This window comes from Orcinus orca, chromosome 7 (assembly GCF_937001465.1).
Source record: "Orcinus orca chromosome 7, mOrcOrc1.1, whole genome shotgun sequence".
Lineage (NCBI taxonomy): Eukaryota > Metazoa > Chordata > Mammalia > Artiodactyla > Delphinidae > Orcinus > Orcinus orca.
In genome coordinates this window covers 71405402-71421191 of record NC_064565.1, presented here as the reverse complement: position 1 = coordinate 71421191, position 15790 = coordinate 71405402, and the positions used below count along the sequence as shown (strand labels likewise).

The following is a 15790-nucleotide window of genomic DNA, read 5'->3' as shown; positions in this document are numbered from 1 at the left end:
CAGTTTCCTGGAGGGAGGAAATAAAAAGATCACTTAGATAAGAGAAGGGAAAGGGAAAGGGAAAGGAAGTTGTATTAAGGACAAAATTAAGCATTTCACTGTCAACTGACACTGTCGAATATAGAATTTGTAAACATAGATGAACTTGCTATATAAAACAAAAAGAAAAAACTTAGAATAATGTAACCAACAGTGTTACAGTAGGTTTTCTGAAATGACTAATGATAAGTTGGTTTTATTTTCATGTTGTTTTTGTCTTTGTGTTTTTGTATTTAATGACTTTGATTCTCTACAAAGAACACACATCTTCTCCCTTTGGGCTTTGAAAATTGTAATTGCTAGTTGGGTACACAGGGAAAGAATCAAGTTAAACTAACTGGGTCATAAACCACATACAGGTTTCCAAACCAAGAGAGCCAACAGTTTAAAATTGCACTCCAAGGAGATGACTAAATCACAGGTAAAGTTGTGTAAATGGTTTTAAGAAATATTCAGATTTAGTGGTTATTACCACACAAAGTATTCATTTGCTACTCTTATACTGAGCCACCCACTGATGTCTGGTAGTGATAGAGAAGGGAAAATGAACATTAATAACTTGATCCTAAGGGTCAATTTGTCTCAATTAAAAGTATTATTTGCCTAAAGTGCGCTTTTATTTCAAGACTGTACTTCGGCTTTAGAGGTATTCTTGTTTGCATGGCAACCATTAAAGGTATATAGGTTCCAGGCCTCCAGAGCCCTGAAGTAGATGAACTTTATAATTTCAGGCATCAAAATTTCTCAAAACTTTTGTAAAATATTCTAAATCATTGCTTTGCTCTTCAGCACTGTTCCTCAACCCATTATATCACCTGAATTAATTTTAAAAATCTCAATGCCCAGGGCTTGCCATAGACCAATTACAGAAGAAATTTTAGAGATGTAACATCAGCACCCATGAGCCAGCCCATTAGGGTCTGAGATGCAATGCTCACATTGACTACAGGCTAGAAATGCCCTCAGGCCAGCAACACTGGGATCATCTGAGAACTTGTTAGGAATATAGGCTCTCGGGTCCCACTCCAGACCTACTAAATTGGACTCTGCTCTTTAACATGGTCCCTAGGTGGTCTGTATGCACATTAAAGTTAGAGAGATCCAATCTAGATTAAAGGACCTTGTAACAACGTTATCGGAAAACTTCCCTAGAGTAATCAGAATGCCCTGGAAAAGCAATTAATTTAAGGGATTATTTTTTCCAGTTTGTACTGCTCAGTCCTTTAGACAACTTGCTAGAAATCCAGACATTTGAAGGATATTTTCAGATATAAAAGGTCAAATACCCTCTAGTATGAAAATCCATATACTACAAGGGATTTCATCTAAACTTCAAAATGAGTTGACATTGACTAATTCTCTGCCAGGGACACTTGGCAGAATATTGAGCTTACCTGTACCCCAGTGGCTATTTATAAAACACTAAAGCTCTGTATTTTAAACACAAATTTTCTTCTCATATACCAAGTCCAATATATTCCTTATATTCTACTTACCTATGTGGGGCATATTCTCATCAGTATTTATAAAAATATATGAGTGATAAAGCTATTAACCACAAGATGAAACAGGTGACTGACTTACTGATCAGAAATAGTTGGCAATGTGAAAGATTGCTTAAATAAAGGTGTGTTTTTATGGTAGACCCATTTACTTTGAGCTAAGAGTTAAAAAGTTGCTGGAGGAATAAAAATGCATTAGGATTTGAATTATATTACTAGAAAAATTATTGTATAATGAGCTTCTGTAAATAATGTGTTAAGTCAAAAAGCAATAGAATGGACAAAAGCAATTTATTTTTCATAAAGAACATCAAAGTTGTGAGTAATTAACATAAGTTCCATGACAACTCTAAATGATTCCTGCTGTAATAAATTAGCCCATACGCAGCTAGCAGAAGGTATTCAGAAGGTTCAGTTAGCATAATTAATAATTTCTAAGAAGTGAACTAATTGTTTTGACAGGTAAATAAAATGATAATTTGTTGATTATTTCTTCAAAACACTTAATTTTCCTATAATTAAGCGGTCATAGAAAATTTAATGAGTAAAAAAAAACCTGTTGATACTCTACTTGTAACAATACATTAAATTCTAATGAAGTAAAATGTTAAAAGAAAATGTTAAGATCTGTTATTACAAGATTAAAAAAAATACTGGCCACAGTTCTTCACTCAGTAGGACTCTTAAGAAACCCATACATCCCTTAATGTGTTCTCTGTCACGTCTTTCCCTGTGTCAGGGCACGCCTCTGTGTCTAACATCTCTGACACTACATGGCCAAAACTGTGACTTTTGCTTCAGACACTGGCATTACTTCTTGGTTAAGGATGAATGACCTCTCTCTTAGTATAACATGCAGGAAAAGCATGTCCCATGACAAAACCGGCCAAGTTTGCCGCTATTACAATTCTCTAGATTTAATCATGTAGTCTGAGTCTCTGTTACCACAGAGGAGACTTTTAAAATGAACCTCCTCAGGAAGCGGTGGGTTGGTGGGATGAATTGGGAGATTGGGATTGACATATATACACTACTATGTGTAAAACAGATGAGAAACTAATGAGAAACTACTGTATAGCACAGGGAACTCTACTCAATGCTCTGTGGTGACCGAAGTCAGGAGAAAATCTAAAAAAGATTGGATACAGGTATACGTATAACTCAGGGGTCCCCAACCTGCTGGCCATGGACCACTACTGGTCCATGGCCTGTTAGGAACCGGGCCATGCAGCAGGAGGTGAGTGGGGGGTGAGCGAGCGAAGCTTCATCTGCCACTCCCCATCACTCACATTACCACCTGAACAGTCCGCCATGCTCCCGTCCATGGAAAAATTATCTTCCACGAAACCAGTCCCTGGTGCCAAAAGGTTGGGGACCGCTAGTATAACTGATTCACTTTGCTGCACAGCAGAAACTAATAGAACATTGTAAAGCAACTAAACTCCAAGAAGAATTAATAAAAAATGAATGAATAAACCAATAAAATGAACCCCCTCAAAAGATGTTCACATCCCAATCTTGTGAAAGTTATTTCATATGGCAAAAGAGATTTTGCAAATATAGTTAAGGTACAGACCTTGAGACGGGGAGAGTGTCCTGATGTATCCAGGTGGACTCAATGTAATCACAAGTTTCCTTATAAGAGAGAGGCAGGAGATGAGTGAGTAGTAAGAGATGTGACTACAGAAGCAGGAGATTGAAGTATTGATAACAGGGAGCCACAAGCTATGGAATTCAGGTAACATTCAGAAGCCCAAAAAGTTTTGTAAATAGATTATCTCCCAGCACATCCAGAAATTGATACCTTGACTTAAGCCCTATGAGACTCATTCTGGACTTCCAACCTCCAGAAATGTAAAGGAGTAAATTTGTATTGTTTTATGCCACAAAGTCTGTAAGTAATTTGCTACAGCAGCAATGGGAAACTAACACAGAGACCCAGTAAGTGGAAATTGCAAGGTAATCAAAATCAACAGGTGATATTATGTTATTTCAGAGTTGTTTGCTTGTTTTTTTCAAAGCATTTGAAGCAAGGAGAAATAAATTCTAGAGTTATCTATAAGTAAGTCATGGGAGAAAATACAGTGAGCCCTTGAACAACACGGGTTTGAACTACATGGGTCCACTTATACTTGGATTTTTTTTTTCACTTAGATACATGCTACAGTAATACATGATCCATGGTTGTTTAAATCTGTGGATGCAGAGCTGTGGATACAAAAGGCCACCTGTAAAGTTATACACAGATATTCAAATGCATGGAGGGTTGGCATTCCAATCCCTGCATTGTTCAAGGGTCAACTGTATTTGCAAAAGACATCTGATAAAAGACTACTATTCAGGGCTTCCCTGGTGGCGCAGTGGTTAAGAGTCCGCCTGCCAATGCAGGGGACATGGGTTTGTGCCCCGGTCCGGGAAGATCCCACATGCCACGGAGCAGCTAGGCCCGTGAGCCATGGCCGCTGAGCCTGCGCGTCTGGAGCCTGTGCTCCGCAATGGGAGAGGCCACAACAGTGAGAGGCCCGTGTACCGCAAAAAAAAAAAAAAAAAAAAAAAAGATTACTATTCAAAATATACGAAAAACTCTTAAAATTCAACAATAAGGAAACAAAAAACCTAAAGAAATGAGCCAAAGACCTTAACAGACACCTCACCTAAGAATATATACAGATGGCAAATAATCATTTGATAATATGCTCCACATCATATGTCATCAGATTAAAACAATAAGATACCACTACACACCTGAATGGACAAAATCCACAACACTGACAATACCACATGCTGGTTAGGGTGTGGGGCAACGGGGACTCTCATTTATTTTGGTGGGACTGCAAAATGATACAGCTACTTTGGAAGATATTTTGGCAGTTTCTTACAAAGCTAAACATACTATTACAATACCATCCAGTGGTCACGCTCCTTGGTATTTACCCAAAGCAGCTGAAAACTTACATCCACACAAAAGCTTGCACACATGTGTATAGTAGTTGTATTCATAGTTGCCAAAACTTGGAAACAGCTGAGATGTCATTCAGTGAGTGAATGAATAAATGAATTGTGGTACATACAGACAATGGAACACTATTCAGCACTAAAAAGAAATGAACTATCAAGCCATGAAAAGTAGTGGAGGAAACTTAAATGCACATTACTAAGTGAAAATGCCAATCTGAAAAGGCTACATATTGTATGATTCCAACTATATGACATTCTGGAAAAAGCAAAACTGTAGAAACAGTAAAAGATCAGTGGTTGCCATGAGTTGGGGAGTGAGGGTAGAGAGGGAAAAATAGGCAGAGCACAGAAGATGTTTAGGCCCTGAAAATACTCATTATGATACTATAATGGTGGATACACATCACATATGTTTGTGTAAACCTGTGGAATGTACAACACCAAGAGTGAATTCCATTGTAAAGTGGAGTGGTGATGATGTGTTAATGCAGGTTCATTGATTGTAACAGATGTATCACTCTAGTGGTAATGGGGTGTCTATGCACATATGGGAGCAGTGGGTCATATGGAAACTCTGGTTTTTCTACTCAATTTTACTGTGAACTTAAAACTGCTCTAAAAGATGAAGTCTATTAAAAATAAATATGTAAATACCTCTAAAAGAGGAGTCAGACTTAGATTCATCAGCTTCACTACTTATTAGGTATATAAATTTGGGCACACTACTTAACTTCTAATATTTAAAATGAGAAAAATAAAAATTATATCACAGGATTTTGAAGGTGACATTTTTGAAACCCCATGCAATTATATATCTATTATGCAGAGTATATCTAGTTTTACAGCATTTATCTATGTGCCTTTCTCTGTTTTAAGAAGGTACTTTTTAAAAACATGTATTATTTTCAAAACACATCTGTTACTTGTGGAAGTCACTGATCTCAAATTGTTCTCTTGTTTGTCTTTTACATTCTATAAAATGATTCAATGACACAAGCAGTAGGCTTCAAAACACTGGATTCTTTTAAGATTCACATTTGCTAGAGGACTTCTTTACTCCTCCCATGATTGTCTAATGAATTGAGGAGAAAGCTATAAGAATAAATATGAAAATTAATTAGATGTTTCAAAGTTCTCTAATTTATTCAAAACCCATTATAAATATATGAAGTAATTTTCTAAAATTTTAGTTTAAATTTGTAACCTTTTGATACTATTTATTTCAGTTACTTAATTTTGTTTCATTCACAAGAATATAATGTATAGGAAATCAAGCAACAAATAATGTTTTATACTAAAGCTTTATATCATTCTAACAGTTTAGAGAAAATGCCTTTTTATTATATTGTACAGCTGATTTTCTATTCAATTTTGTATTAAGATAGTTACTTATGTAAACATGATTAAAATATATTTAAGAGTGAAAAGGGATGTCTAACATAATAGATTCAAAAGTTTAATTAATTCTGCTTATTTAGTATCAACCTGTTTTTAATCACCTGAAGAAAGTTATATTTTTTTACATTTTATTAAATTTTCTTTACATTGACTAATTAGTTGTGAAGAACCATAAAAACTGATTCCACTTGATACTCTATCTCCTCTATATAAACTTATTGATTACAATTTTGAAGTTCTCAAATATACATATTGTATACTGTTTCTGTCTCATAGTTAACTGAACTCTTCCTTGTAGCCTAACTCCATAATTCTTATTCTTGCCATCAGAAAAAAAAGATAATTCATATACACAAAGGCATTACTAAATCATGTATCAAAAGAAAAAATAAATAAAAAGAGAGGCATTTTCTGAGATCTTTAACCTGGAGTAATTCTCCCTGCTGGACTTAATAGACCTTTTCCTGCTAGTTGAGGGTTTCTTAACTCTATTTGTCTCTGACTCTGTAATAATAATTTACTTATTTTAATCTTTTCTGGCTTAACACAATGTTAAATTTACTTTCTATTCTTTTACTGTTGTATTTATTTGAGTTCTATTAACCAAATCAGTAGGTATCAAACCAGGGGACATAACAGAATCAACTAGAAGCTTTAAAAGAAAAAATTGATGTTTATTCCAAGACAAATTAAATTCTGGATAATTTGAGTGTGACCCAGGCATCTGCATCTCATAAAAGTACTTCTAGTGATTCTATGATCACATAGGGATTAGAAGAAGTGCTTGTGACATCAGGTACAATTATTCATTTTGAAATATTATTTTTCACACCACAACTTTTTAATTATATGTAGAGTTATCTGAAAAAAAGCACTTTGATAACCACAGTTTAGTAAAAAAAAAAAAAAAAGTTTGGGGAAGAAACGTAGAAAAAATTAGCTACATAAGAGAAACATAAAGTATATACTATGTGGAGTTATTTTCCATTGAAGTTTAGTTGTGAGTCAAAGCTGTTAAAAAAGTAACCTGTTTGGATCATTTTTCTGCCATAATTTATTAAGACAAATATTTATACTTTCTACAAATATGTTGTTTTTCTTTACTTCATATTTTGAACCAAATTTTAGTGTGTGATCTCATTTACCAATATCTCTATACCACAAGAAATTAACATGAGAGCAATAATCAGAAACCTCAGAATTATACACATATGAATAATAATTGATAAGATTCTAGATCTATTTGAAATGCAATTGTAAATACTTAATAGGCAAGCTTCAATATGTGAGGTAATATTAGTCTCTCTGTTTTTGCCTCAATCAAAATTGTCATTAATCTTCAAACATCTATTTTCTCATATAAATTCAATAATTGTGGACCTGGGACTTTCCATATCCACAAAAAGGACAAAGAATAATCTGATTTTTTAAATGGGTGCTGCTCTTGCTACCTCCTGAACTTTCTTACCTGCATGGCTATATGTCTTTCCTGCTCCAGTTAATTCTAACTGAGCACACTGTGATTGACATCTAGTTTTTAACCAATTTAAATGTATACATATTTGAATGTATACATCATTCTGAAATCTCTCATTTATATCTCTTTTATTGTCATCCATGTCCAAGCTTCAATTGCCTGAAAACTGGTTTAATTTAGATTTTACAATTAAGTATTTAGTGAATACTGTATGCTGTGCCTTGTACTGGGTGTGGGAAGGCATTATTAATACCTACCTAAATAACACTATGACTTTGAAAGCAAGATGCTGTGACACTAGATTTTATTTACTTCAACTATTCTTTAAAGTGTTTTTCTTACTTGACTAAAATTTCTAGATTTCACAGGCTTAATAATAAAAAACTGCATTTATTTTAAACTTGCAAAGCTATATTACCACCTTGTCACAGCCTTGTGACATCTGACAAGATAATTATGATCAATGCATCAGCAAAGAGAAAACAAAGTTTTAATAGACTGCTTCCTTAATCAAAATCAAAAGTTACTTCTATTGACTTGATTTTCAAAAAAAAATGGATTATAGGAAGATGTAAATTAAATTGAACATAACACTCTTAATTGGGAAATAGAATGTAAAAGGAGTTTGAAACATATTTAATTTTTTGAAAACTGGTAATTTATATTATACCACTTATATCACTAGTAATACTAGTACCGGACACTGAGGCGATAATGAACATGATATCGAACATTTATTGAGAGCTTATTATGTGCCAGGTTTTTGCTCGGGACTTCACTTATTTAAACACTATAAAACATTATGCATGGATGTTATTCTATGCCTACTTTAGAAAGAAGTGTTTTGAGGTTTAGAAGGAAAGGTTGAATAAATTTACTAAAGTCAGTAGGTTGTAAATTGAGGATTTAATTTTAAGCAATATAATTCTAAAGCCAATATCAATCATTATCAGTACTTCCTTCATCATTCTTAACTGATATTTATTTACTTTGATATTTTCTCAGTAAGTCAAGAAACGTTGTTTAGCTGAAAATCTATTCTTTTATTTTAGGGGAAAAAGTAAAATCAGAAGATGAGAAAAACATATTACGTAGAAAGCTTGCTTCAACAACTTTCTCCTTTATCAGGTATCAAGTTAATCCTGACATGGTGTCTGATTTTCTAGGGAGCCTGAAAAGAGGATTTTCCTTTCATATCTAGGGCCATTGACCTGCTTTGTTGCTTTGCTTTTTTCCTCCCCAGCAGCTTTGTAGTCAAGCGGAGAGAAAGTCATACTAAAGATTAGTATTACATTCCCAAGCCTGACCTTAGTTCCAAAATAAGAGATGGCCTTAAGTTAGGAAAAAAATAGAGTGACAGTGACTTTATAAGTTTGGGAGCTCCTCCATTAAATTCTATGAAGAAACTGTGTCGATGAAAAGAGGAGAAAAATATAGATTATAAATACAAATGGATAAATATATATGTAGCAGGGGGCTCCTTCCTGAGAAGAGTAGGCCCTCAGAACTGTATAGCCTTGATAAATGTAAGATAAGAAAACTATTAATTTTAAATTGTATATAGTATTTATTTCCCATAAAATCCATCTACCTTATATACCTGACAAAACCACTGTACTATATTCTTTAACAACACAAAAATTAAAATTTATCAATATGTGTTAAATGGGAAAAAAGATGAGTCAAAGTTTAAAAGAAGGGAAATGTTCAGAATAAATGTCCAAAGGTCTGTTTTAGTAGAGCTATATAATACCACAACTAGTTATTTCTCTAGAAAAATGTGGACTGGAGACTTGATGACCTATATAAAGTGCTATTTAAAGCCAAATTGTCTCTGGCAATAAAAGACTAGCTTGTATCAGACCAACCATCCTGGAGTGAACAACAATAAAGTCTCAACAAAATACAAAACTAACCAACCAACCAAAAAAAAAAAAGTGGTTTGAAAGTGTCTGGGTAAAACAATATAGCCAGAAATGGATAGGCTAAAATCCTGGATAGAAGGGAAACATATTAAAGTGAACATTTACTTCTTATATCCCCTCAGGATGTATTCCAATACACTATGCTGGGGACTGAGGCCAATCAAAAAGAGTGCTTAGGGTTTGCTGGGCTGAAGAGACAGAGTTTAGAGCACACAGATGTGTCTGGAATAACCAACATACTCTACAGAAAGAGATCGCAGGAGCTCAACCCAGTATTCTACCTGCAATCATTTGTTAAGGTGACTTCCCTTCTCAAGCATTCTGTGAACTGAGAAAAACTAAGAATGGAGCTGGCAATGTGCTAAAGGTCTGAGCAGAAAGTCCTATAGTCTACAAATGCATAAGAGCTAGAGATTGAAGTTCAGAGCGTGAATAAGTAGAGAGTCCTATGAAGCAGCCCAGTCTTTCAGTTGAGACCCCTTCAGGGATATGCCTCAGGAGTAAGTGCAAACCAGAGAAAGAATACCCCTCACAAAGTCTGAAATCCAGCCTTGATTGTACAAAGATGACCTGCCAGTATTCTAGCTTTATGAGAAAATTAAATTCTTTGTGAAGGGATATACCATATTTAGAGTCTTAGTTTCTCATACAGAATGTTTGAAATTCAAAAACATATTTCACTACTCATGGAAAACAGGATTAAGTGGCCAAAATACGAGGAATAAGTAAAAAAAAGAAATAAAATCATAGGAGATGCACATACTGGAGTTATCAGATTCCAATGGTTGAAAATGACCATGGATGATATGTTCAAGAAAACAGAAAGATCGAAAATTTAATTATATAACTGGAATGTATAGAAGTGAATCAAATAGATTTTCTCCAACTGAAAAGTATGAGATAACAATAAAATACAATATAAACAGAATAGACACAGGAAAAGACAGAATTAGGGAACTGGAAGAGGACTAAAAAAATTACCAGCTTGAAGTACAGAAAGAAGATATAAAAAGATGGAAAACATAAAAAGGGCACAAGTGACATATGAAATAAGGTGAAATGCTCTAACATACATGTAAATTTAGAGCCACAGACTGAAAATGAAAGAAGGATGCAGCAATTTTGTTGAAACAGTAGATTAGATTTTTCAAAATAGTTAAGAAACATTACATATTTCAAGCAGTGTAAATTCAAAGAAATAAGCATTTGAAGTATCACACAGTGAAACTGCTAAAAACTAAAGACAAAAAGAAAATATTAAAAATAACCAGAGTTAATCAATGGCATTTTTCACAGAACTAGAACAAAAAATTTCACAATTTGTATGGAAACACAAAAGACCCCGAATAGACAAAGCAATCTTGAGAAAGAAAAACAGAGCTGGAGGAATCAGGCTCCCTGACTTCAGACTATACTACAAAGCTACAGTAATCAAGACAGTATGGTACTTGCACAACAACAGAAATATAGATCAATGGAATAGGACAGAAAGCCCAGAGATAAACCCATGCACATATGGTCACCTTATTTTTGAAAAAGGAGGCAAGAATATACAATGGAGAAAAGACAGCCTCTTCAATAAGTGGTGCTGGGAAAACAGGACAGCTACATGTAAAAGAATGAAATTAGAACACTCCCTAACACCCTACACAAAAATAAACTCAAAATGGATTAAAGACCTAAATGTAAGGCTACACACTATAAAACTCTTAGAGGAAAACATAGGCAGAACTCTATGACATAAATCACAGCAAGATCCTTTTTGACCCACCTCCTAGAGAAATGGAAATAAAAACAAAAACAAACAAATGGGACCTAATGAAACTCCAAAGCTTTTGCACAGCAAAGGAAACCATAAACAAGATGAAAAGACTACCCTCAGAATGGGAGAAAATATTTGCAAATGAATCAAGGGACAAAGGATTAATCTCCAAAATATATAAGCAGCTCATGCACCTCCATATTAAAAAAACAAACAACCCAATCCAAAAATGGGCAGAAGACCTAAATAGACATTTCTCCAAAGAATATATACAGATTGCCAACAAACACATGAAAGGATGCTCAGCGTCACTAATCATTAGAGAAATGTAAATCAAAACCATAATGAGGTATCACCTTACACCAGTCAGAATGGCCATCATCAAAAATCTACAAAAAATAAATGCTTTAGAGGGTGTGGAGAAAAGGGAACCCTCTTGCACTGTTGCTGGGAATGTAAGTTAATACAGCCACTATGGTGAACAGTATGGAGGTTCCTTAAAAACTAAAAATAGAACTACCATACGACCCAGCAATCCCACTACTGGGCATATACCCTAAGAAAACCATAATTCAAAAAGAGTCACGTACCACAGTGTTCACTGCAGCTCTATTTATAATAGCCAGGACATGGAAGCAACCTAAGTGTCCAGTGACAGATGAATGGATAAAGAAGATGTGGCACATATATACAATGGAATATTACTCAGCCATAAAATGAAATGTAATTGAGTTATTTGTAGTGAGTTGGATGGACTTAGACTCTGTCATACACAGTGAAGTAAGTCAGAAGGAGTAAAACAAATACCGTATGCTAACACATATATATATGGAATCTTAAAAAAAAAAAAAAGAGGGTTCTGAAGAACCTAGGGTCAGGACAGGAATAAAGACACAGATGTAGAGAATGGACTTGAGGACACGGGGAGGGGGAAGGGTAACCTGGGACTGGGATGAAGTGAGAGAGTGGCATGGACATATATACACTACCAAGTATAAAACAGATAGCTAGTGGGAAGCAGCTACATAGCACAGGGAGATCATCTCAGTGCTTTGTGAGCACCTAGAGAGGTGGGATAGGGAGGGTGCCAGGGAGACGCAAGAGGGAGGAGATTTGGGGATATATGTATATGTATATATGATTCACGTTGTTATACAGCAGAAACTAACACACCATTGTAAAGCAATTATACTCCAATAAAGATGTTTAAAAAAAAATGAAAATGCAAGCCATAGATTGGGAGAAAACAGATGTAAGATATGTTTTTGACAAATGACTGTTATTCAGAACATATAAATAAGTCTTAAAATTCAGCAATAAGACAAACAACCCAAATAAAATATGGCCAAAATTTTAACAGACGCTTCACTAAAGAAAACAAATGAATGGCAAGTAAGTGCATGAGAAGATGTTCAACAACACTAATCATCAAGGAAATGCAATTTAAAGCCACAAGAAGATACAACTATATACCCAATACAATAGCTAAAGTTTAAAAAGACTGACAATACCTAGTGTTGGTAAAGAGTAACTGGAATTTGCATACAGTGTTGGAGGAAATGTAAAAAACCACTTCACTTTGGAGAACTGTTTAGAAATTTCTTATAAAAGTAAACATACACTTGATCATATAACTCAGTCATTCTGTACCTAAGCATTCACTGGAAAAATAAAAACAAATGTTCCCAAAATAAAAAAATAAAATAAATAAAAATAGCCAGAGTTAAAAGGCAAATTACTTTCAAAAGAGGAAAATAAGAACAAAAGCTGACTTTTTATAAAAATTAGGGAAACCAAAAGGCCATCTTGAATTGCTGAAAGAAAATGAATAACCCACTAATAATCTTAGCCCCAGGGAGAATGTTTTTTACCAAAAAGAAGCAGAATAAAGAGGTTTTCAGAAAAAGAAAGAGAAAATATACTACCAATAAACCAGTTGTAAAAACAATATGAAATGAATTTTTTCAGAATATAGGAAAATAACCTTGGTTGCAAGAAAGAAAATAATAACTAAAAGGGTATTAGGGTAAATGTAAATGAATATGTCTATTTAAAGCATTAAAAATAACTTCTTGTGGCTATCAAACATATGTAGAATTAAAATACGGTGAACCCTTGAACAACACAGGGGTTAGGGACTCTTCTTGGCGTTGAAAATCTGCATATAATTTATAGTTGGCCTTCCACATATTCAGCTTCTTCACAATCATGGTTCCACAACCCAGGTTGCACCAACCACAGATCTTGCAGTATTTATACTGGGAAAAAATCCATAGATAACTGTTTATCCCATGCAGTTCAAACCCATATTGTTCAAGGATCAATTCTACTTCTCACACTCATACCCACACAAAGCATAGAAGCCAATAGGGTGGTAAGTGGACCTAAACTATTGTAAGATCCTAGGATTGATCAGGAAGTGGTAAAAATATTTATTTATAGACTCTGATAAATAGTAAATATTGTAAGTAACCTCAGCAATAATATTAAAAAGTGTATAACTAGTAATAAAAACAATATTTGATTAATTCTCGTTCTGATACAGTCTAAGTTAGTAGTATTCTCTGTACCAGGTATCTTGCTCATTATCATCCAATCTTCCATAAACTAATGTTAAATGTCATAGTCTCGTCTCTGTTTTTGTTGTCAGGCTTAAAAGAAGAGGTAAGAGTGACTGAAGTAGCAATGGGGCATCCCCTCTCTGACATTAGTGTGGTAGTAGCAGCCAACTGTACCCAGAAGTAGAATAAGTTCTGTCCAATAGAAAAGCAATCTAATGTTCAGTAACAGTAGTTAGCCAAGCAGAATATATAGAATTTTTTTTCCTTGCGACAACACCTGGAGGGTTCTCAGAAATAACAGAAGGTCTCTTTGAGAAGCCCTTCTCATAATTCATTCAGCCATTTATTTCTTCATTCAACAAATATTTATTTGAATGCTTATTATGTAAGAGGTGCTGTTCTGTGATCTATAGGTTTTGCAACGAATAAAGCCTCAGGCAGAAGGTAGGGATCAAAAATAAAAGGATAATCAAATAAATATGTAAATGTCTGTTGGCCATAACTGTCAGAAGAACAATAAAACAGGGTGAGGAAACAGCATGCTGAAGCAGCCTGGGGAGAGTTGTTTTAGGTGAGGTAGTTGAGAAGGCCTCTCTGATAAGGTGGCACTACTGCAGAGGCCTGAGCCAAGTGAGATTTCTAGTTATGGGGATGTCTGAGGACACAGCATCCCAGGCAGAATGGAAACATTGAGGACTTGATAAAGTTACAGTTCGTGTGTTTGTGGAGACAGCATGTGGCAATAATGGCTGAACCCAGTTTGTTTGTGGGGAGGAGGGTTGGGTAAGATAAGTGGGGAAGAAGGAGCCAGAACCAGCTGGGGTTTATATTCTAAATGAGATGGTCAGCCATTGGAGGGTTTATACACATTTGTATAGCTGTTGTTTGAACAATGGATTGTGGAGGGAGTAACAGTGGGGAATGAAAGCCATTTTAGAAATTATTACAGTCCAGGCAAGAGACAGAGTGGTAGCTGTAAAGACAGTAAGAAATGGTTAGATTCTAGATAGAGTTTAAAGATGCAATCCACAAAATAGGCAGAAAGATTAGAAGTGAGTGGGAAAGAAATACGTAAGAATCAAACCTAGATTTTTGTCTTCAGGAATAGTAAGAGTGATTTGGGAGCAGACTGAAGGGAAAATTACAAATTCTTTTTGGATATACTAAGTTTGAGACAAGGATTAAATATTATACATTTATTCAGTACTTAAGTACTGAGTGCCTTTCCCATGACAAATACTTTTCTGCGTGTTGGGAGTAGAGCAAATTATAGGAGAGGTAAGGTCTCTGCTTTATCAAACCTTTTAGGCAGAGAGACCTATACAAATATAAGTAAATAGCACATAAGTAAACAGGACAAAGACTTGCAGTTGATATGAAGGACATCTATAATGTGACTAACTCACGTTAGTGAGAATGAGTTACCATTTAATTTACCTTTTACTATTGGTTGTTAACATTTTCTAGTATTTTGACAATGATCATGTAAAAAAAAAAAGCCTGCAATTTGAAAAACTAATTCTGTAGATTCATTTCAATAATTATATTTTATGTGCTTACCTCTTTCTTCTCAATGAATTATCATTATCTTTAATACTTTTATGATTTTTATTTCAACCTTTTAATTTTTTTAGTTTTTTATTAACCACTTTGATCCAAAGTTTAGAAGACAATTTATAATACATACATAAGCAAAAAGCTATAGTTCTATCACATTCATAGAGATTTCTGATCTTGATGAGATAAAGACATACAAATTTAGTTAAAGGAAGTTCACTAAGTAAAAGTAAAACCATACCAAACAAAAATACTTACCATATTCTGGGCAGACTTCCCTATTATTATATGTAAAATGTAGACACCATGTCATTCTGTTTATAAATATAGAAATTTTGGTTTTTGGGGAAAAATAAACTGTTATTTGAGACATATGACATGTTCTAGAAAATATTTCTTCAGCAGTCAGCATAGTTTCTAACTGATGCAGCAATATTTTTCTCCTCAGTGGTAAGCACTGTCGTTCAGCTTTCTTCCCTCTTTTGAAAATTTTGTGATGATTCATAAATACATACATTTGACCTGTGTATGTTATAGTTTTAACCATGTCTTTTTTAAACTTTCAACATTATATAACTCACACTTATTATGGGGCTTAAAGTGATAACAGG

The 15790-nt window shown here is 34.3% G+C and overlaps 1 long non-coding RNA gene across 1 annotated transcript in view; it reads right to left on the bottom strand.

The window, feature by feature from the left end:
• The window catches only part of LOC125965053 (uncharacterized), a 385467-nt gene that overhangs the window by 128565 nt on the left and 241112 nt on the right, over positions 1 to 15790 (bottom strand). The window contains exon 3 of the long non-coding RNA XR_007478531.1: positions 3118 to 3176. This is a non-coding gene — a long non-coding RNA (uncharacterized LOC125965053). The remainder of the gene's footprint in view (positions 1 to 3117; positions 3177 to 15790) is intronic.